This window comes from Panthera onca, chromosome E2 (genome assembly GCF_046562875.1).
Source record: "Panthera onca isolate mPanOnc1 chromosome E2, mPanOnc1 haplotype 2, whole genome shotgun sequence".
In the NCBI taxonomy this organism is placed as follows: domain Eukaryota; kingdom Metazoa; phylum Chordata; class Mammalia; order Carnivora; family Felidae; genus Panthera; species Panthera onca.
In genome coordinates, this window is record NC_138353.1 from 18,201,232 (window position 1) to 18,222,599 (window position 21,368).

Sequence of the window (21,368 nt, forward strand, 5' to 3'; positions counted from 1 at the left end):
CACATGGCACATAAGTTAGAAATAAACTTTTGTTATTATAAGCCGTAAGGCTTGGGGGATGTTTGTTACCACAGCATAAGCAGCCTATCCTGACTGACACACTCTCCTTCCAAAACACTTGTCACTTCTGCGATTTTTCACTTGCTTTTGTTGCCGTTGGGCTAATATTTTTCTTTACCCACTGAACTGAGAGCTCCATGAGGTCAGGGATATTTTTTGTTGTTGTTTCCCCACTGTATCTCCTACTCCTGAAACAGCTGGAACATAGCAAGAGTGTCAATTGACTGAAGGAAGAAATCAATGAGCCATAATCCTAGGAGGTCAGTATAATTATCGCTATTTTACAGGGATGAAATGGAAGCTCAGAATGGTTGCATTGGTTGCTCAATGACACATGGCAGGAAAATGGCAGCGATTGGATCAGAACCTAGGTCTCCGTTCAAAACTTGTTCTGAGTACTGTGTACTTTCCTGGACAGGAAGGCCTTGGGGTGCTAGGTGTTAAACTACCTTCTCAAGGGTTTTCAGCCCTACCTCCAATATCTCTGCATTGGTGACATTGAAGGACAAAAGGCTTGGGGCGCCTGGGTGGCTCAGTCGGTTGGGCTGCCGACTTCGGCTCAGGTCATGATCTCGCGGTCTGTGAGTTCGAGCCCCGCGTCGGGCTCTGTGCTGACCGCTCAGAGCCTGGAGCCTGTTTCAGATTCTGTGTCTCCCTCTCTCTCTGCCCCTCCCCTGTTCATGCTCTGTCTCTCTCTGTCTCAAAAATAAATAAACGTTAAAAAAAAATTAAAAAAAAAAAAGGACAAAAGGCTTGGGAATCTATGGACCACTGGTCATCTCTGGAATGAGCCACAGCTGGCCAGACAAGGCAGGGAGATGCAAAGTGAGGGGGTGTTTGTCAGCTGTCTGCCCTTCGTTTTACCTCTTTTTAAAACAACTTCCCTTAGTTGAGTGCTTAGTCTCTGCCAGGCACTGTGCCAAAAGCTTTAGGATCATGAGCTCACAGCATCCTCACGACCATCCCAAGTGATTTTTTTTCCCACAGGAGGAAACTGAGGGCTAGAAAGGTAAATCTACTTGCCTACGGGTACACACTTAGTGTATCAATTACGGCTGCAAAATAAAAACATCCGCCCAAATCAGGGATTTAAAATAGTAAGAGTCTATGATTGCTTACAAGTCTAGCGACCAGCTGGGTAGTTCGGGTCTCAGCTGGGATTATTCGTGCTTCTCTGATCAACAGCGGCCTGGGGTTGGCCCTCCAGTCTTGGCTGAGGTGCCTTACGTGTGCAGGAGTCGGCCGTCCAGGCTGGACCAGGTGCCGACAGTGGGCTGGGGCAGCTGGGCTCTCCACGTGGTCTCATCCTCCAGCAGGCAGAGAGCCAGGCTTGTCCACAAGGCGGTGGGAAGGGTCCAAGAAAGTGGACAGAAGCTGCAGGGCCTTTTGAGGCCCAAGCTCAGAGGTAGCATTTGACCAGGGACTTGGGCAGAGTGGCCTTGGCTTGCCATCCATGTGCCTTGAAGGTTAGGCTTGGGGAAGACCCCAGGGCGAGGCTGGATTAAATAAGATCTGTTATCTACTGCTGCAGGAGAAACCATTCAAAATGCAGCGGTTTGATACGATTATTTCTTTACCTCTCCATTCTGTAGGTCGGTAACAGGCTGGGCTCAGCTGGGTAGTTCTTCTGGTCTACCGGGAGCTAGATGGCTCTGCTTCAGGGGCTGGGTGGCAGTTGGCTGGGGAGCCTTCGGTCTCCTACCCGCAGCAGGCTAGCCTGGACACGTTCACGAGGTCATGGCAAGGCTGCAGGAGAGCAAGCGGAAGCTGCACAGGCTAAGCTTAGAAGTAGCACAGCATCCCTTTCTCTGTGTTTTATTGGCCACGGCAAGTTACAAGGTCAGCCCAGATTGTAAGCGTGAGAAAATAGACTCCATCTTTTGATGGGAAGAGGAGCAAAGTCACACTGGCAGAATGCATACAGGGAGGAGTGATGGGCTGCATCCTTTCTGTAATCGCTTTACGTAGGCAGCAAGGAACACGGCTGGGCTTCTAACCCAGGAGGAGGAAACTAACTCTTCCCAGCTGTATCGCTCGTGTTCCTTTCCTTAGCTTCCGCACCACCCCGTGTGTTTCCCCTCTGTGTTGTTTGAGCCTCCAATAGCCTTCTGTATCAGTCAGAACACCTTTGGCTGCAAGTACCAGAAATCCAGGCAAAGTGGTTCAAGCTCAGAAGGAGTGTGTTGGCTCTTGGAGTGGCGAAGTCCAAGAGCAGTTCTGCTTCAGGCACAGTTAGATCCAGGTGCTCAAGCAGTGTCCTCCCACGTTGTCTTCTCTCCACTTTTTTCTGCACTGCCTTAATCCTCAGGCAGATGCTTCCCAAGAGATGAGGGCAGCTCCAGGATTACATCGCAGTGGAAGGAGAGCATACCTCTCACAACGACAGAAACAACGGCAGAGTGCTCACTGTGTGCCAGGCACTGTTCTAAGCACTGGGCAGGTGGTAACTTATTTAGTCCTCACACCCCATGAGGTTATCATCATCTCCAGTTTACGGATGAGCGAACTGAGGCACAGAGATTAAGATCCATGTCTAAGGGTTCACAGGTAATGAGTGGCCAGGCCGGGAGCTGAACCCAACGAGGCTGCTCCAGAGTCCTTGCTCTTAACCACTTCACAGAAAAGTAGTCATAATAGCAAGCCTTATTCAGAGAAGATACTCTGTGCCTGACATTGTTGGGAGCACCAGGACATAACGGTAATAATATCCATTGAACCATTTAAACCTTCCAGCAACCCTATGGGGTAGCACTGCTATTACGTCCATTTTGCAGATGGGGAAGGTGAGGCACTGATAGGGTGAATAAGCCTGAGGTCACGGGTGGGGCAGCGAGGAACTGAATCCAGACAGTGGAGTCCAGAAGCCGTATCTGCTGTCCCCAGCGTCCCTCTTCTGAGCCAGGGGTGAGGTCAGCCTCTGAGAACTTTAGGAAGGGAGGTGGAGGGGGGCCCCAGGACAGCCCAGTCTTTCCCCTCACCGTGTCTGTGTCTCCCTGCTCTCCCCTCCACCCACAGCCTGGCACAGCCTTCCCAGAACCCGCTTGTGAACAGACTGACCTAATGCAGGCTGGGCCAGAGGGCTGAGTCCTGGCAAACGGGCAGTGGCCGGGCCTGAGTCACCGGGCAGGGCTTGCCAGGGCCCGGAGTGGCGGCGTGAGCCTGTGCCAAAGAGGGCACGGGCTGAGAGGGACGACACCTGGTGCCACCGGGCAGCCGCAGTTCCTTCTGAGCCCGTGACCTTGACACCCGCTAGATCTCTGCAAAACAGTCTTTGCCCACCGCCCCGACGGGGAGCCTGGGCAAGACGCCAAGTCATTTTTTAATGCATTTATGAGAAACCGAACGTGGCTATTTATATCCTTTTGATTTGTCAACCAACTGAGAACTGGGTGAATGTAATGACATCTCATGAGCAGAATCCGGGCGTCACCGCCCGCCCCTTAACAAAGACAGCAAGCATGCTTGGCTACATGGGCTCCTCAGGTTCCCAACCTGCTGGCACGGGGAAACTGAGGCTCAGAGAGAGAAGGTCACTTGCTCGTCGCCTCAGCTGGGACATGGCAGAGCTGGAAATGGATCCAGGAAGACTCTTAACCCGCTCAGAAAACCTGCTCGGCTGTGTGGTCGGGACCCATCTACCCCACTGAGGACAAAGCTTAGCTGTTCGTGGGAACCTTCGGGAACATTCCACCTGCTTTACGTTTCCTCTTCTGTCTCTCATCCCACCCCTCCCTCCTCACTGCCTTCTTTCCCCTTCAGTGTGAAGATGTGCTCTTCTCTCGTCTCTCTTTCCTACCTTCTTCCCCTCCTTCCTTCTTCCTTCGCTGACCTTCTATCAAGGCAAGAATCACAGCGCTAACGCTAACTGGCCTTAGAGAGGGCCAGCTGGGCCCTGAGTTCCCCACACGAGGAGCTCGCCGGCCTCAGTGGACTCTCTACGAAGTGCTCCTACTATTGCCATTTTACCGACGCAGGCGCATGCCCGGTGGCTCCTCCGTGGCGGTTTGCTCTGCACTTGTGCGCAGATGTGGCTCCTGCGGCTGAGATTCAAGCCGAGGGCACTGGAAGTGAGCCACGTAACTGTCCACCTTCGGGCAAGCTGATGTTTGACTAACGTTACGCTGCAGTGACCCTTCGTGGCCGCAGGTTCCCACGGGGGATCCCCGGTGCCACGGCCTTTCACGGGATCCCGCCCTGTGCCTCCGGGTCCTCTCCCCGTCCCTGTCGCCAGGAGGATCGAGTGAGTTAATACACGTGTAGTGCTTACATAACAGCGCCCCAGCAGGTCTTAAGGGATAACCTGCTTCAAGTCCACGAGCCCCTGGCTTGCGGACCTAAGTCCCTTGTTCTGTAGAAGAACTAAGAACTTTCCTCGAGATTTGCAGACCGCTGGCCTTGGGAAGTGAAGGCCCACACCTCCCCAGAAGAGAAGGCATGACCACATTTGAAAACAGCCGTCCCTGATGCCGAGTCCGTTCAGGGCCGCGTGGACCTACGACGAATGGCCTGGCCGCCAGCTTCTCCCGCACGCAAGCCCCTGCCCTCTTCCTGTGCCTTCCGCGTTAAAACCCTCCGGCTCCCCCTGGACAGGGCAGGTGGTTTTGAGACATCAGTCCACCATCTTCCCGGGTTGCCCGCTTCCTGAATAAAGCAACCTTGCCTTCCCACCCTCACTTGGGTCTCGAGTACTGGCTTTAGAGCGGCGAGCAGCCGAACCCGAGTTTGGAATCAGTTCTCGGCCCTGTAACACTTAGAGCAGCGCCTGGCTAGAAATGTGCTTCCGAGTGTTGGTGGCGGCAGCTGGTGCTGCTGTCTTCACTGGCGGTTTTTGCAGAACTGGCCTGATGCTGGGAGAGGCCCCTGTGGCTGTGCCCCTGTGGGCCGCTCCTCGTCTGGTGCGTCCAGCCGGGGTCTTCCCTGCAGGCAGGCTGTCCGGCTCCACCGGCCTCACTCATCGGTGCTGATTTTGCTGACCCCCATCCCGGATACCAACAGTGGGTGTGGATGCTGACGTGAATGAGCTGGGCAGACACTGGGGAGCTCACGAGCAGAACCTGCCCGGCTCCCAGATTCACGCCTTCGGGCCTCATTTCCTTTTTTTTTTTTTAATTTGTAAAATATTTATTTATTTACTTAATGTTTATATTTGAGAGAGAGAGAGAGAGAGAGAGAGAGACAGAGCGCAAGCAGGGGAGGGGCAGAGAGAGAGGGAGACACAGAATCCGAAGCAGGCTCCAGGCTCCGAGCTGTCAGCACAGCGCCCGACGCGGGGCTCGAACTCATGAGCCGTGAGATCATGACCTGAGACCAAGTTGGAATGTGCAACCGACGAGCCACCCAGGCGCCCCCCGCCCTCATTTCCTGACATAGCAGCTGTGGCCTCTGTGCCTGCCACCCCCTCCCTCACCCACCATCCACCACTTCCTCCCTCCAGACACAAGCAGTAGTCACGGCGGCCTGTCACCCTTCCATCACCATCTCCCCATCTCTTAAGATGTTTATGCCTCTGGGTTTTGATTCGTCAGTGTCACCCGCAAAGCCATTGACTTCCTGCCCCGGGGGATGAGGATTCGTTTCATGCCGTGTCCTTCCTGACATAATGACTCGGCTCAACGTCCCTGGGCCTCAGCTCCCACATCCGGAAATGAGAACAACAGCAGGTACCTACCTCACAAGGTCGTGAGGGTCACAGGGATGAACCCCGTAACGCCCTTGGAAGAGGGCCGCGCCTCCCGTAAGGGGGTATGCTGGCCATTGTCGTTATTATAATCGTCATCCCTTTTGGTTTCTCTGTTAGCTTTGTAAGTCCCAACCACAGACAGATCTCCATTTCCCCTTCCTGCCTTTCCTCCCTGGACCTGGCGACTGTGAGCCACTGAGGACAACACCATCGGCTGGCCCCCCAGCAGGAGAGAAGGGCGCCGTCACCAAGAAAGATCCAGGCTTCTGCCCGATTTGAGCCGACATTATTTTTTTAAATGTTTATTTCTTTATTTTGAGGTGGGGCAGGGGCAGAGCGAGAGGAAGAGAGAGAATCCCAAGCAGGCTCCGCACTTGTCAGCTCAGAGCCGCTGTGGGACTCGATCTCAGGAACCCTGAGATCATGATCTGAGCTGAAATCAAGAGCCTGACACAGAACGGCAGGATCACGACCTGAGCCAGTAACAGGAATGGGACTCTTGACGGACTGGGCCACCCAGATGCCCCGAGCCACCATTGATTTGAGCATCTTCCACAGCAGTGGACTCAATTTCCTGACTCTCCATAGGCTTTCCCTGCACCCCCCCCCCCCAACATTGAATTACGAGAATTTTCAAACCTAAGAGAAGGTGAATGAATTTTACCATGACTCCCATGCACCTATCTGGATTCTACACTTGTTAACGTTAAAAAAAATTTTTTTAATGTTATTTATTTTTGAGAGAGAGAGAGGGACAGAACACGAGTGGGGGAGAGGTAGAGAGAGAGAATCCGAAGCAGGCTCCAGGCTCCGAGCTGTCAGCACAGATCCCGACGTGGGGCTCCAACCCACAAACCGCGAGATGGTGACGTGAGCCGAAATTGGACGCTTAACTGACTGAGCCACCCAGGGGCCCCTTGTTAACAATTTTCTACATGTGCTTTATCACATACCTATCTGTCCATCCTCTATTTATTCAACCACATGATTTCTTTCCTGGATTTTTAAATGAGTTAAAGTGAAGTATTTTCAAGCAGACATCTGCACTTTTAACTTCTAAATATCTTAGCGTCCATATCACTAATTAGAATTCAATCCTTACGGTTTTAAAAAAAAATTTTTTTTAATGTTTATTTATATTTGGGAGAGAAAGAGAGACAGTGCATGAGCAGGGGAGGGGCAGAGAGAGGGAGACACAGAATGTAAAGTAGGCTCCAGGTTCTGAGCTGTCAGCCCAGAGCCCAACGAGGGGCTCGAACTGGCTCAGATCATGACTTGAGCTGAAGTCAGCTGCTTGGGGCCCCTGGGTGGCTCAGTCGGTTAAGCGTCCGACTTCGGCTCAGGTCATGATCTCGCGGTCCGTGAGTTCGAGCCCCGCGTCAGGCTCTGTGCTGACAGCTCAGAGGCTGGAGCCTGTTTCAGATTCTGTGTCTCCCTCTCTCTGACCCTCCCCCATTCATGCTCTGTCTCTCTCTGTCTCAAAAATAAATAAACGTTAAAAAAAAAAAATTTTGAAGTCAGCTGCTTAACCCACTGAGCCACCCCACCCAGGCTCCCCACGGTTCTTTTGTGAGGTGAAATTTGCATACAATGAAATGCGCAGATCTTCAACGCAGGTTACTGGGTTTTGATTGGCACATAGACGGGTCATACCAACCCCTATTGCCACAAACGACAGTTCCATCACCCCACAAAGTTACCTGCTTGGGTCATCCCCACCCCACCCCCAAAGGCAGTCATGGCTCTGATATTTTTTTACCTTCACTGTCAAATTATCAGGGTCGATGACACGTACGTTCTGGGAGTGACCTTCACCAAACTTTATGGGTTGGTGGCTAGAGTTTAAAACATAACGACTCTTCCCCTCTGAAGACTATGGAAAGCATAATCAACACTATGATGCCAGCAGTGGCTGGGCCGGGAGGGAATGGGGGGGCTCTCACGCTGACAGCCAGGACCGTGTCTGGTGAGGGCAGTGCTCTGGGCACCGAACGGGCCATACTGTTGACGTTCCCATGCCGTCCCGTGTGCACCACGCACTCTGGGTGTATCACGTAGGCTGCTGCTGGCTGCAGGTAAGGGAACAAGAGATTCCAAATACCTTGAAAACTAAAGGCCTTTATTATTTTCCCAAACAGCTAATCTCACCAAGGTAGGGAGGTTGTACAACGGTCAGCCCACCTGTTGAACGGTGTTCTTGTGAACGGTGTTCACGTTCAACAGTGTCAAACGAAGATTCCTCGGCACGGGGGCAGTGTCTTCCCTTAAGGTGGCAACATAGCTGCCACTGTGCCAGCCCTCATTTCCTCTAGAGGCAGAACACAACAGCCTTATACTTCCTTTTGCTAAAATCCTACTCTGCCCGTCTCCCCCCTACATTTTAAGTGTTTAGCCTCTCCGGGTTTGCTCTTGGGACTTAGTGCAAATCCTGCTCTTGGCTTTGAGGATTATAGGCTCTTCAAAGTGCTGGTGAAAGAAATTACAGAAAGAGAAGCAGAAAAATGATCTTTCTTTGCAGCTGCAGAAAATCAGACACTCCTCGGCAACGTAAAACTCCCCTTGCAAATACTTTTCGGAGGCCATAGAGACTTCAGAGATTGCTACGTCTTGTGAAAGGCAGCTCCAACCTTCCAAAATCTGTAATTCTGATTTGTCTTACTTAATAACTTATTGCCCTGGGAATAATACTTAAGTGGGCATGTAGATTTTGAAAAGGCTAAATATTTGTGAGGTGTTTTTTTGTTGTTGTTAAACCCCCCTTTTTCTCCCACGTGGTGGGAGGGCAAAACCAAACACAGACTCTGTCGTGATTCTGCTTTAGACTAAGAGTTCGAGAAAACAAAATCCCACCATCAGTTGGTGTCTCCCCACGCCGCTGTACTTTCTGTGGGAGGCGGAAAAGGGAAGCGTCTTTCCCTTGCATTACTTTTTAAGAGCAAAACCATTTTCCTCCAGAAACCTCCCCTAACCACTTCCCAGCAGACTTACCCTCACATGTTCTTGTCTAGTTGTGAGTCATGGCTCCTTCCAGAACCAGTCACTGACCGGGAGACTGGGGAACTATGACTGGCTTAGACACCTCCCCGAAACACATGGACAGAGCTAATAAACAAGCTAAGACAATCATGGCTCAGCCTACCAAGAAGCGGGGAAATGGGTTAGCACAGTAATAATGCAGATCCCCACTTCCTGCTGCTGGTCGCATGGCTGTTTCTGTAGGCACCCCACCTCTGGCCTCGCACTTTGCTTCTGCTTTTTTGCCTCAGGTGGAGCGAACCCCAAACACTCAGGCCTTGTAGAAAAGGAGCCCCTAGAGGGGACGTGACTTCTGAGCGAGGGAAACACCTGCCCACATGCCTCAAGGGGAAAGTACCTAAGCTTGGCTGCCTGCATATCTTTGAGGCTTTGTTATCTTGGAGGCTACGGAAACCCAAACTAGCTTAACCACCAAGGGAACTTACTGATTCTTACAGTGAAAAAGTCCAGCGGGAGGGAGTTTGGGTTTCAGGTATGGCTGGATCCAGGTGCTCCAACAATCTCAGGACTGTACATCTCTCCTTCTTTCACCTTTTCTTCCCCCGGTATTGATTTCGTTTTCAGGCAGGCCCTCTCCTCCCCCGGCGGTGCCAGCCTGCCAGCCTACCAGGTAAGCAACCACGGCAGCACAAAACTCAGCGTTCCAGTAGCTCCAGCAAAAGTCCCGCAGCCGTCTCTCATTGGCTTTCCCTGGGTGATGTGCTCATTCGTGGAGCTGGGCAATGGGGCTGACATCAACAAATTGCACAAAGAGAAGGAAAGGATGGTTCCCAAAAGAAAACGAGAAGGGAAATGAATGCCCAGTGGGCTAATATATCTCTTACATATAGAGAGAGCCCCTGGGAGCACCAGCCTATCCTGTTTTATCATGAAGAGCAGTACAGTTGCTAACAGGGTATAAGGGGCTAAATTAGCTGGGGGTAGTCAGGGAAGGCATCTTGGAAGAGGCACCATGGGAAGCAGAGCCCTGAGGAATACAAGACAATGTGCCAGGCACAGGGACCTGCAAAAGCAAAAGACCTGAGACAAATCAACACTCTATGGGTGAGTGGATAAATGAATTAATGAATGAATGCCTACAGGCAGGAACTATATACAAGAGCCCTGGCTTCCCGCTCAGAAGGAAGCCATGAGCTCTGTAGCAACGGGGGAGCTGGGGTCAGACTGTAGATACCGCAGGGGAAGAGGACAGGGCAGACAGCCTGAGTGGGGAAGGGGGAGAGGTGTATGCACTCCTCAAGAGCCAGGAGGAGAGGGTGACAGTGAACCCTACCTTGGAGACCACGTCCCACAGCCCTCCCTCCCCTTCTGAGGCTGCCGGGGCCACCCAGAAACCCTCCCCCTGTCCAAAGCTTGTTTTCCTCTCCCTCTCCCTGCCCCTCCCCTCCCCACCCTCCCACCCTTCCCTCCTGCTCTCCCTTCTCATTCTCACTTCCTTTTTTTCTGTTCCTCAAACACACCAAATTTTTGTTCCCGTCTCGAGACACTTGTTTGTGCTTGCTGTTCCCTCTGCCTGAGACACCCTTCCCCAAGAACTTTGCGAGGCTGGCTCCTTCTTAGCCCTCAGGTCTCGGCCAGGTCCCCTCCTCCAAGCAGCCCTCCCTGACCACCCCAACTGAGGGACCAGCCCCCCTGCCCCACAGCTCCTTCCCGGTCACGGGGACCTGCTTTACTTCCTTTTCCCTGAGGCTTTCATGTTGGTGGGACTGCTGCGGTCACAGCTGTCACCCCGGTGCCCAGCACACACCCTGGCACAGGCTAGGTGCTCAGAGGGCTCAAGGTTCAGCTGCACTCCCTGTCTGCTCTTTTCAAGGTGACTGTGCCTTCTCTGTGCCTCAATTTCCTCTTCGGTAAAGCGGGCGTAACAGTAGACACGTCCTCTGAAGACAACGTATCCGAGGCACTCAGAGCGCATGGAGCTTGGCTCATACAGGTGCCCCCTAAGGGTCAGCCACTATAGGACTATCATTACCACCTTAGGGCTGTCGTGAAATCTCTGGGAGAGGGCTGGCACGGCGGTTACCTGTACACGACTCCCCAGTGCTCAGATTCCAGCCGTGACGGTGGCTTCCTGGCTGTGTGACCTTGTTCTCTGAAAACTGAGGCTCACCGTAGTACCTCCATGCTTCTCCCCCCCCATCACTCCTCCCCATCATGGATGCGCGTGCTGGCGCAGCTCACACAGCAGGGGTGCAGACGTAATGAACTCACGCAGATAAAAGTGTCTAGTGCAGGGCTCCAGGCAGCAGATGGAAAACTGATTCACAACGTCATTTGTTCAGCCAGCTACAATCTGGAGAGGTTTCTTGGCAGGACATGTGACTGCCAGTGGCCTGAGTCAAGCTTCACCTCCAACCCTCCTCCAACCCTTACCTTAGCTCTTAAGGGCCAGCTAAGGGCCGTCCCCTGCATGTAGGATGGATGGGAACAGCAAGCGTCAGCCCTATGATGCTCCCTGCCCTGCTCATGCTGTCACCAGGTGGGGGAAGCTAGACTAAAAAGGGTCCCACAACTCTGGGATGAACACTTATAACTAGGGGCATTGGGAAAGAGTGGGAGGGGGGCAGTCTAGAACAGGAAGTTCCCTGGCCCCCAAGCCAGACACCTTCCTCCCTCTCTCTCTCTCTCTCATCTATCAACCTGTTATCTATCTACCAATTATCTCTATCATCTCTCAGAGCTCAGTGGGCTTAACCCTTTAGGTCACTGAGGGATGGGAGACAGGGTCGCGGGAAAGCTGGGTGGTTTTGTTTAGACTTTGGTGGTTTTTTGTTTTGTTTTGTTTTGTTTTTTTAGACACTGGTAAAACGTGCCACAAAAATATGAAGTCCGATATTGATATATATATCAATCTATCTATCTATCGATAGATAGATATAGATATATTGATATAGTGTTCTTGTTTTTGAAAAATTTTGCAAGTAAGGACATGGAAAATAAAACAAAACTAGTAAATTAAAAGCACTGCTCTGATAAAAAAAATGGGCAAAAGATCTGAACAGACACTTCTGCAAAGAAAATATACAGATGGCAAATAAGCATATAAAAACATGTGCACCATTATGTGTCATCACGGAAATGTAAATCCAAACAAGATACCACTACATACCTTTCAGAATGGCCAAAATCCAAAACACTGACATCACTAAATACTGGCGAGGATGTGGAGCACCAGGAACTCTCACTCATTGCTGGCGGGAGTGCAAAATGGTCCAGCCACTTTGGAAGACAGTTTTTCAGTTTCTAACAAATCTAAACCTACTCTTACCATGTGACCCAGGAAGAGCACTTCTTGGTGATTAACCCAAGGAGGTCAAAACTTGGGTCCACACAAACACCCGCAGCCAATGTTCATCACAGCTCTATTTGCAATTACCCAAACTTGGGAGTGACTAAGATGTTGTTAAGCAGGTGAATGGATCAGTAAACTGTGGTATATCCATCCAGACAATGAAACATCGAGCAGCACTAAAAAGAAATGGCAGGGGCGCCTGGGTGGCTCAGTCGGTTGGGCGTCCGACTTCAGCTCAGGTCACGATCTCGCGGTCCATGGGTTCGAGCCCTGCATCGGGCCCTGGGCTGATGGCTCAGAGCCTGGAGCCTGCTTCCGATTCTGTGTCTCCCTCTCTCTCTGCCCCTCCCCCGTTCATGCTCTGTCTCTCTCTGTCTCAAAAATAAACGTTAAAAAAAATTTTTTTTTAAATAAAAAATAAAAAAATAAAAAGAAATGGCAGAGCACAGGGGATTTTTAGGGCAGTCAAACTACTCTGTACGATAAGACAATGATTGGCGTGTCATACATTTGACCAAACCCATAGAATGTACACAACCAAGAGTGAATTGTAATGTTAACTATGTACTTTGGGTGATGATGTGTCATTGTGGGTTTGATCGTAACAAATGGACCACTCTGGCGGGAGGTGTTAATAACAGGAAGGAGGCTGTGCCTGCATGGGCTGTGGGCATAGGAGTTTTATGGGAAATCTCTGTACTTTTCACCCAATTTTGCTGCAAACCTAAAATTGCTTTAAAAATAAAGTTTATCAATTTTTTTAAAAAAAGTATTGCTCTCAATCCCAGTGGCTTTCAAACTTTCTTGACTCTAAAGAGTCACTTTACATCACAAGTCAGGATGAACATATGCTCACAACGGAAGTTTCCCAAAACAATACTTCCTAATAGCCCAAGACAAATTCTGATACTTTGGAATTTCTCTTCTCTTCTACTCAATTTCATTTTAAAAATGCTTGTCATGACCTTCTAAATTGATGTCATGAACCACTAATGAGTCACTACTCACAGTCTGCAAAGCTTTAATTACGTGCAAGAAAGGATGTTTTAACATCAGGAAAAAATGGTAAGGTTGTACCCAAAGAATATTCCTTTATGCTGAATACACTTTGCTTGATAAAAACATCACAGTTTTCCTTTTTAAAAAATCTACAGTGGACAGATGAGAATGTGCCATGGATAGGTACAAATAGGGGAAGCTATTTCTGTGGGATTAAATTCATTCATTCATTCATTCACTCACTCATTCTACAAACGTGTGCTGGGTGCTGGGGTTTCAGCTGCAGTGGCGTGCTGGAGCTGGTTGATACAAGTTGGCGGGAATCGTTAAAATTTTCAGGAATTTTGGTTGAAATCACACGGGTGGCTTGAGACAGGCCACACCAGTCATCAAAAGCTATCAATCAGTGTCCCCCTACACACACACCTTACCCCTTTGGAAATCAATAAAAGGAAACCTTACTAAAGTCCAGTGGGAGGCTGGAAGGGGGCCGTACTGCTCTATGTCGATTGCAGGAAGAATTGTCAATTCCTACAGACCCCAAGGAAGAATCCCCAACAGGAAAGAATGATCAACTAAAGGCCCTAAAAAATGGACCGCTCGGAAGCTCAGCCAATGAGAAACCACTATCACTCTTGCTTTTCTCCGATGGACTTCCATTCAGAACAACGGCTCCCGACTTCCTCCTTTTTCTCCATAAAATAATACTCCTCTCCTTTGTTCTCTGGACTTGCCTATGGTTCTGCCATTGTTTGCACGTTCCAAATTGCAATCTATGCCATTCCCAAAGAAATCCAATTTTGCTGGCAAAATAATTGACTTTTAAGGTGAACACCCTATATAGCTGCTCGTTAAACATTTGTGACCACACTACTGGTCAGTTCCCTGCATGGACGGAGCTTACGTTCTTTTTTTTTTTTTTTTTAGAGAGCGCGCGCACGCGCTAGAGAGATCATGAGCAGGGGAGGGGGTAGATGAGGGGTGGGGGGAGAGAGAGAGAGAGAGAGAGAGAGAGAGAGAGAGAGAATCTTAAGCAGGCTCCATGCTCAGTGCAGAGCCCAACGTGGGGCTCAATCCCACAACCCTGGGATCATGACCTGAGCTGAAATCAAGAGTCAATCAGATGCTCAACTCACTGAACCACCAGGTGCTCCGAGCTTATGTTCTCAAAGGGAGTGAACAGTTTACTGAAATAACCACACACACATATAAACATGTAAATGCTGTGAAGGAAAAGTACAGGAATTCACGAGAGCATATCATATAGGGGTTCCCAGAAGGCTTTTCTGGGGACTTGAAATTTGAGCAGAAACTTGAAGGATGTGAGGATTCAACTAGATAAGGAATGCAGGGAAGAGTGTTTCAGGGAGAAGGCATAGCGTGTGCAAAAGCCTTGTGCCGAGAGAGAAGGTGAGTCCGAGCCTGAAGCTGGAGTGCAGAGCAAGTGGAAGCAGGGCGGGAGCCGCGGACACGGGGCTGCGGGTGCGGGCGCCCAGGCCAGGCAGGGCCTGCAGCAGGGCGGGGCGTTTGGGTTTTATCCTAAGCACGAGTCACACAAGGCTACCACCCCGGTGCAAGGGAGATGTTCTTGTAAATGACCTCTTTCACACTTTCTCCCATCGGATCCTGGCAACTAGGTTTAGGATACAGATTGCACACAGCTGCGGGGCACAGAAGAGGACTCCGCCCCTTCCGGAAGTGCCTTTTGTTAATGAAAACTGTTGTCTTTCAAAAATTTTTTTAGTGCTTATTTTTGAGAGAGAGAGGGAGACACAGAATCTGAAGCAGCTCCAGGCTCTGAGCTGTCAGCACAGAACCCTACATGGGGCTCGAACCCACAAACGATGAGATCATGACCTGAGCCAAGTCTGAGACTTAAATGCTTAGCCAACTAAGCCACCCAGGCACCCCATAGACTGGGTTTAAAAGTCAACTTCTGGGGGTGGCTGGGTGGCTCAGTCAGTTAAGCCTCTGACTCTTTTTTTTTTTTTAAGTTTATTTATTTATTTTTGAGAGAGACAGAGACAGTGCAAGTTGGGGACGGTCAGAGAGAGCGAGAGAGTGAGGGAGAGAGAGAGAATCCCAAGCAGGCTCCGCACCATCAGCAGAGACTGACGCGGGGCTGGAACTCACGAACGCCGTGAGATCATGACCTGACCTGAAATCAAGAGTCAGACACTTAACCAACTGAGCCACTCAGGCGCCCCACGCCTCTGATTCTTGATTTCGGCTCAGGTCATGATCTCACAGTCACGAGACTGAGCCTCGAAACAAGATCTGCATTGAGCATGGAGCTTGCGTGGGATTCTCTCTCTTCCTCTCTCCCTCTGCCCGTCCCCCGCTCACGGTCTGTCTGTCTCCCTCCAAATAAACAAATAAACTTAAAAACAACAACAACAACCACCACAACCCCTGGCGGGTCAGATGCGACCACGCTAAGAAAAAACAGACCTGGAGAGCTCAGCGTTTCCCTGGACTGATGTTCCTTACAAACCATGAAGCAAGGAGTTCATCAGCCCACACACGGAATATATTTTGAGAGCAGCTGGAACAGCCCACAGGCACCGGTGGAAGAAACCAGGGGTTGATGACAGAGAAGACACAGGGCCCGGGGAGCTGCTTTAGCGCCGCTGGTCTTGGCGTGGGACAGATAGAATCGGCTTACCTGGGAGGGTCCAGGGCCGAGTGAGGCATGTTATTCATAACATTATCATGATAACGATTAAAACAACCATACAGGGGCACTTAGAAGAGGTCAACTAGGGGTGCCTGGGTGGCTCAGCCGGTTGAGCGTCCGACTTCGGCTCAGGTCATGATCTCACGGTCCGTGAGTTCGAGCCCCGCGTCGGGCTCTGGGCCGACGGCTCGGAGCCTGGAGCCTGCTTCCGATTCTGTGTCTCCCTCTCTCTCTGCCCCTCCCCCGCTCATGCTCTGTCTCTGTCTCAAAAATAAAAAATAAAAAAAAAGAAGAGGTCAACTAGCCTGGACCAGTGCAATCAGGATACAACCTTTCCCTCTCCCACTCGTGGGGAGTCCTCCCAGTCGCCGCTGTCAGGAAGGGGTTGACATTCCTTCGCCACCGATGCTTCTTGCCTGTTGCGTAACCCGGAGGTGGCTGCCTGAGCCGTCTGCGCCACATCTATAACCTGGGGGCAATTTTGGTAGCCTCCTCATGGGGACATTGAGATACATGTGGCGTTGAAAGGGCACCTGGTGCATGATAAGCGCTCCGTGAGGTTAGCTGCCATTGTTAATGGTGTCTCCAGCCTCCTTAGTTTTCCCCCAAATCAAACACACGTTAGATGTGAGGCAAGTATGCATGAGTTCTTTCACTGAGGGGTCGGTTTTATTAGTGTTGAGCCTGCTGCAAGTGTCAGAACCCCAGTTTCAAACGGACTTAAACAGAACACCAGCAAAGGAGGTGGATGTTATTGGTGCACTCAAATGTACTTAGCTTCAGGCAGATTTGGATCTAGGTGCTCCGAGGGCGACATGAGGAGTGCACCTCTGTGCCTGCAGGGAAATCTTTTCTCCTGTTCTCTTCTCAACCTCCCCCCTACTGCCCTTCCTTCCAGCCATGGAATCTAGCATTCCTCCCCTGTTCCCTGTGAAATTCCATCCTGCCATCTCTTTTTGCAGGACGGGGGTGGGAGGGGGAGCTTCAGTCAGAGGCTAATAGAAACTCTCTTCTGGCCAGATCTCCTACTCCCGAGGGTCCACGCCCACGTTCCAGGCTCTGGTTCTGAAGTCACAAGAATTTGGTGGGCGTCTCAGTCAGGATTCAACCAGAGAAACAGCACCACCAGGATATATGTATAAATAGCTGGGAAGGCACTTGTTCCTGGATCTTATGCAATCTGGGGAGCTAGTGAAGCAGTCTCATACGGGAACTTGGAGTCCCCCGGGCAGGCAGTCAGGAGGGGAAGATAGATGTAAGGTCAGAGAGGGCGAGAGTTGGCAGGAGCACGCGGCACAAGCTGGAGTCCACGAGGATGGACTCAGCACATGTTGGGTCTTGTTGCCTCTGACGACCTTGGTGACGTGCGTGTCCTGCTGGAGCCAGGGCCCTTCGTCATGGAGCTAAACACACACCTGGCTCAGGAGCTAGGAAGCTGAAGAAGGGTCTAGGGGAAGGTGGAGAAGTTTCAGGACCAATGGAGTGAGTCAGCAGATAAAGGACAGCGTGTGTGAGCCTCTAAGTGGCCTCTACTTCCCCTTGCCCCAAATCTCCCATAAGAATCCCTCCTTTGCTGGGCACCTGGGTGGCTCAGTCGGTTGAGCGTCCGACTTCAGCTCAGGTCATGATCTCGCTGTTCGTGGGTTCGAGCCCCGCGTCGGGCTCTGTGCTGACAGCTCAGAGCCTGCAGCCTGCTTCGGATTCTGTGTCTCCCTCTCTCTCTCTGCCCCTAACCCACTCGCATCCTGTCTCTGTCTCTCTCAAAAATAAATAAACATCAAAAAAAAAAAAATTTAAGAATCCCTCCTGTGGGTTCAGCCTTATCGGAAGCACTCCAAAGAGGACATTCTGGAAAATGTAGCTCAATGTAAGCAAGTTGATACGTTATAAAGCCACCACAGTCTACTCCTTGTCGACTTGCACATACATATCTCCTTAAACCATACTTAATCTCCAAATAAAGAGAATAGCAGAGTCACGCTGTAACTAAAGTATACATCTACGCCAGCTAAAACTCAAAATTTGCTAACCTTTTCCTAAGGAAAAGATATAATATCTTTTTTTTTCATTGTTGGATGATGTTCATTCTTCTCGTAGCCGATTCCACACCTTTGATTTCTTACAGTTTACATATTGAGAAATAAAGCTAGCTACTATAAACATGTCTTATGCTTGCTAACAAGGGGAAAGAGGAAAAGGAAAGAAAAATACGTGATACATACACACACACACACACACCAAACATTCATTTCAAAAAACACACAAACATAGTCATTTCATAAAAGGAAGAAATAGCTCAGTGGCTCAGTCGGTTAAGCATCCGACTCTTGATTTCAGCTCAGGTCATGATCTCACAGTTTGTGGGTTCAAGCCCCGCAATGGTCTCTGTACTGACAGGAGTCTGTCTCCTTCTCTCTTTGATCCTCCCCTGTTTGCTCTCTGTCTCTCTCTCTCAAAAGAAATAAATAAACATTTAAAAAAGAAAGAAATACTTAACAGCTACTACAGTTCTTATTTCTGCACCTGGTCATCTCTGGAATTTATAACTATATTTATAACTACCTTTCCCATTACCCGTTTGCTATGTCCTGAAAGTTTGGGGTTCCCCCCATTCATATGTTGAAATTCTAATGACCGATATGATGATATTAGGAGGTGGGGCCTTTGGGAGTTGATAGATAGGGATAGGGTGATAGATAGGGTCATAGGGATAGAACCCTTATGAATGGGACTCTTACAAAAGAGACCCCAGAGAGCTCCCTAGGCCCTTCCACTACATGAGGATATAATGAGAAGTCTGGACCCAGAAAAGGACCCATTCTCAACAATGCTGGCACCCTGATCTTGGATGTCTAGCCTTTAGAAGTTTGAGAAATAAATCTCCATTGTTTATAAGCTACCCTGTCTGTGGTATTTTGTTGCAGCAGCTGAATGGACTAAGACGGCATTCCATATTCATTTGCCCTCAGCAGCCACCTTGTCTGGTCATGAATCTCTGGTGAGCTTTGAATCAATGGTTAGTGGAGGAGGGGGCCAAGATGGCGGAACAGCATGGAAGTTCTTTTGCCTCTCTGGTCCCTGAAATGCTGCTAGACCAACACCAAACCATCTAGCACACCTAGAAAACTGATCCGAGGATTGACACGGCAATGTATATAACTTGAACTACAGAACTCGGCAGGTACGTGGTGCAGAGAGGTGAAATGGGGGAGAGAGAAGCCACGGAAGGCAGGGAGCTGTTTTTGCTTGCGGAGAGAGGACAGAGACAGGGGGAGAGGGCAGGAAAAGCACCACCCCCCCCCCCTCGAAAGCAGCTGAATCAATGGTGAGGTTACCATTTTATTTTTCTTATGTATCCCCTGACCTGAACTCAACACGGTCTAAAACACAGTCTAAAACACAGAGCGTCTGTGGTACAGACAGAGAGAAATCTTGAATTCGGATGCCTTAGATTTCTTTTTCGTGCCTAATTGTTCTGGCTAGAACTTCCAGGACTGTGTTGAACAGAAGTGGTGAAAGCCTTGCCTTGTTCCTGATCTTACAGGCAAAACTCCCAGTCTTTCACTATTGCATATGATTTCTGCTATGGGTTTTTCATGATGGCTTTTATTCTGCTGAAGTTACCCTGTGTTCCTAGTTTATTGAGTGTGTTTTTTCCTCAAATCATGAAAGAGTGTTGAAGTTTGTCAGAGCTTTTTCTGCATCAATTAAGATGATCATTCTGTTGATGTGATCTATTACATTGATTGATTTTCCATGTATTGAACCACCCTTGCATCCCAGGAATAAATCTCACTTGGTCATCGTTTATAAACCTTTTAATATAGTATTGAATTTGGTTTGCTCGTATTTTGTCGAGAATTTTTGTTCATGTTGATAGAAATATTGGTCTTTAGTTTTTTTTATAGTCTCTTTGTCTGGCTTTGGTATCAGGGTTATGCTGGCTTCACAGGATGCGTAAGGACATGCTCTTTTCTCTTCAATTTTTTTTGGAAAAGTTTGAGAAGAGTTGGTAATAGTTTTCCTATAAATGTTTGGTAGGATTAACCAGTGATGCCATCATATCTGGGACTTTTCTTTGTTGGGAGCTTCTTGATTACTGATTCAATCTCCATACAGGTCTGTTCGGATTTTCTGTTTCTTTGTGATTTAGTTTTGTTAAGTTTTGTGTCTCAAGGAATTTGTCCATTTCATCCAGCTTATCCAATTTGTTGGCATATAATTGTCCACAGCACTTTCATAATCCTTTTTATTTATGGAGAATTAGTAGCAATGCCACCACTTTCATTTCTGGTTTTTGTAATTTGGGTCTTTTCTCTTTTTTTCTTAGTCCATCGAGCCAAAGTCTTGGCAGTTTCATTCGTCTTTTCAAAGAATCAGGTTTTTTAAAAAAGTTTTTAAAAATTTTAATTCCGGTACAGTTAAATACCGCGTTATTTTGGTTTCAGGTGTACAACATAGTGATTCAACAATTCTATACATCACCCAGTGCTCTAAATGTACCTTTTTTTCTAAATGTTTTATTTATTTTTGAGACAGAGAGAGACAGAGCATGAGCAGGGGAGTGGCAGAGAGAGAGGGAGACACAGAATCCGAAACAGGCTCCAGGCTCTGAGCTGTCAGCACAGAACCGGATGCGGGGCTCGAAGTCACAAACCTCGAGATCATGACCTGAGCTAAAGTCGGATGCTTAACTGACTGAGCCACCCAGGGGCCCCTCTAAATGTACTCTTAATCCCCTTCACCCGTTTCACCCATCCCCCCACCCACCTCCCTCTGGTAACCATCAGTTTGTTCTCTATAGTTCAAAGAATCAGCTTGTTATCTCATTGTTTTTCACTATTGTTTTTCTAGTCTCTATTTTGTTAATCTCTACCCTAATCTTTATTTTTCCTTCCTTGTGCTAGCTTTGGGTTTCATTTGTTCTTCTCCTTCTAGTGCCTTGGGTTATAGGGTTAGGTTGTTGATTTGCAATTTTTCTTGTTTGTTTGTTTTTTTACTTTTTTAACATTTATTTATTTTTGAAAGAGAGAGACAGAGAGACAGAGAGTGAGCAGGGGATGGGGGAAGAGAGAGAGAGAGGGAGACACAGAATCTGAAGCAGGCTCCAGGCTGTCAACACAGAACCCGATGCAGGGCTGGAACCCATGAATTGTGAGATCATGACCTGACAGCCACACAGAGAGAAGTTTCTTTGGATCTCAAATGAGTCTCTTGTAGATGGTGTATGGTTTTTTTTATCCATTCTGTCAGTCTCTCTGTCTTTTGATTGGAGAGTTTAATTCATTTCCATTTAAAGTAATTCTTGGTAAAGAGGGACTTACCTTCTGCTGCTTTCCTATTTGATTTCCACGTTTCACAGCTTTTAGTCTCTCATTTCCTACATTACCGTCTTCTCTTATGTTCAGTTAACTGTTTTTGTATTGAAATATTTAAATTAGTCTCAAATTGTTTAGAAGACAAAGTGTGATGTTACAAACCAAAGTCACCATAATACTAGCTTTTAGAATAATAGCTTTAAAAATGTCTCTCAGATAATATAGAAAACAAAAAGTGCAGTTATAAATCATTATGAAAATAATATTAGCTTTCTAATTGCCCATGTGCATTATTGGGATTTATAA

At 48.8% G+C, this 21,368-nt stretch overlaps 1 long non-coding RNA gene across 3 annotated transcripts; it reads right to left on the reverse strand.

The window, feature by feature from the left end:
- Positions 1-1,826: 1,826 nt before the first annotated feature.
- Positions 1,827-10,908, reverse strand: LOC132691047 (uncharacterized). Of its 3 annotated transcripts, none has more exons than XR_009615573.3 (4): positions 8,729-10,908; positions 7,922-8,048; positions 7,275-7,809; positions 1,827-7,043 (listed from the first exon to the last, which is right to left on the reverse strand). It is a non-coding gene; the product is annotated as an uncharacterized LOC132691047 (long non-coding RNA). The 3 variants fall into 3 exon arrangements; XR_013552383.2 differs by having other exon boundaries at positions 7,275-7,399; positions 7,500-8,048; XR_013552382.2 differs by having other exon boundaries at positions 7,275-8,048.
- Positions 10,909-21,368: the final 10,460 nt, after the last annotated feature.